The sequence below is a fragment of the Fukomys damarensis genome, unplaced genomic scaffold, assembly GCF_012274545.1.
Source record: "Fukomys damarensis isolate Sample0158 unplaced genomic scaffold, DMR_v1.0_HiC HiC_scaffold_36, whole genome shotgun sequence".
Taxonomy (NCBI): Eukaryota; Metazoa; Chordata; class Mammalia; order Rodentia; family Bathyergidae; genus Fukomys; species Fukomys damarensis.
In genome coordinates, this window is record NW_022900948.1 from 22961698 (window position 1) to 22963642 (window position 1945).

Consider the following 1945-nt stretch of genomic DNA (forward strand, 5'->3'; position numbering starts at 1 on the left):
TTTATAGTGCCCATGAGGACGACGTCCAAGCTCCACCAGACTGTTACCCCCATCTCGGCTACTTATATCCAAGCTAGAATTCGAGAAGTTGTCCTAAATCTCCTTCTGGTTAGCACTTTAAAAAAAAAATCAGTTTATTTTAAGTTTACATTTAGCTGGCATTCTGTATTTTATCTGGAGCGCTCAGAATGAGGCAAACAGTTTAGCAGGTGCTCCTTTATCGTCCATCGAGAGGGTTTTCTAAAAGCCTTCGTTGCCTCATGGCGCTGCTGTTACCTCGGCAGGAGATTAAAGGGCTTTCGCTGTGGCTGGGTTTTAAATCGATAAGGGTCAGTAAAAAGTGGCGAGAAGACAAACTGAGGACAACTCCTGCCGCAAAGACTTTCCCGACACCACCCAGGCCAGGGTCCAACGCTCTGCACTTGACGGCCCCTTTTGCGGCGGTGGCCGTCAGTGCCGTAAAGCAGAGTTGCTGCCGGGGCTGCAAGTGAGGTGAGGCGCCGGTTCCGCTGGCTTGCTGGGCGTGGGCGGGCGCCTTTGGGCACTTTTCGCTGGTGGCACGCATGCCCTCTTTGGGCGACTCTCAGCCTCTGTGAACCTGCCTTCCCCTCGGCGGGCAGGAGACCGAGGCCGGACACTGAGCGCGCTCCCGGTTAGGGGCTCTTCGGTCGGTCCAAGAGCACTTTGCGGCAGACGTTCCTTTGGCAGGGGGCCGGGCGGGAGTGTTCTTCCCACGCTCCCTGGAGTTGCCCTCAGTTCTCGCTTTGAGACAGGTTCATCTTTGGAGGGCGATCGAGATCCTTGTATAGAAGCCGGCTGAGCGGAGTGGTGAGAGTCGATTTAGAATTTGCGGGAGGATCTCCGGGGAGAGCATTTCAGGTTGTGCGATGCGGGTTGCGAAAGTACAGAAGAGGGAAAGGAACTGCAAGGCTGAAGCAGCTATGCGTGTATATTCGTGTAGTGACTGGGAGAATGAGGTCAGGAGGAAAGGAGGGCAGGAATGTGATGGAAGCTCGCGGTCCCAACTAGTAGACTTTGATGACTTGACCTACAAAGGAGAATTTCTGTGTGCAGTGAGGACCTGTAACAGCTCTCTCCGATTGAACCCAAGTCCTTCGCACTGAGCTACATTTCCAATCCTTTCATTTTTTATTTGAGGCAGGGTCTTTCTGCTAGGGTCTTGCCTAATTTGGACTTGAATTTGTGGTTCTCCTTCCTCTTGCCTGTGCCACCATTCCCAGCTGTCAGCCTTGTAGCGGCGAGGAGGTAGTTTGATTATCCATCTCTCTCCTTTTGATGCTCCGCCCTGTGTTCAGCTTTCATTTAATTTGGAGAGGTATATATCATTCTTGTGCTTAATAATAGGGTGGACACTTCTTGTCATGCGAAATAAAGTCTCACATGACCTTGGTATTTGCATTTTGTTTGCATTATCATTTGGGAAATGTCGGGAAAGATTGGGTATGTGTAGAGGTGACTTAGAAATCGGACAAGAGTCCTGAGAACTAGATTCAGACTCTATCACTACCATCAGTATCTCAGGGCAAGACATTTTTTTCTGAGACTCAGTTCTCGGATCGCAAAGAGGACCTAGGTTGCATTCAAGAGTCTTGCTACCTTTGAAGATAGCATATTTCCAAAAAGTAAAAATCAGCCTATGAATAGATACCAAAGTGAGTGAATCGCGTAAAGAGGGAAGCCTGCAAGGCTGTGATTGACTTGGACTCCGAGGACGAATAGGGTTTGAATGATTAGGAGCCATCTCTGGTTGAGCACTGTGAATAAATATATAAACGTGAGGAATAGCACTCACTTTTAGAGTCTGTTAGTTAAAAATACGTTAAGTAAGGGTCAAGGATTTGGGAAGGGTGGTATTGAATGATGACGGAACTCCGAGCGGGAAGAAACTATAGTGATCTAAAAAGGAAGAAGAAGAAGAAGAAGA

At 48.7% G+C, this 1945-nt stretch overlaps 1 protein-coding gene across 4 annotated transcripts in view; it reads left to right on the top strand.

Moving 5' to 3' along the window:
• The first annotated feature begins 454 nt into the window (after positions 1–454).
• The window catches only part of Fktn (fukutin), a 60873-nt gene continuing 59382 nt past the window's right edge, over positions 455–1945 (top strand). For 2 of the 4 annotated variants that reach the window (XM_033759054.1, XM_010619686.2), the window contains exon 1: positions 503–828. The gene's annotated coding sequence lies outside the window, so the exon portion shown is untranslated. The other 2 variants (XM_010619687.2, XM_033759055.1) reach the window with 2 other exon arrangements.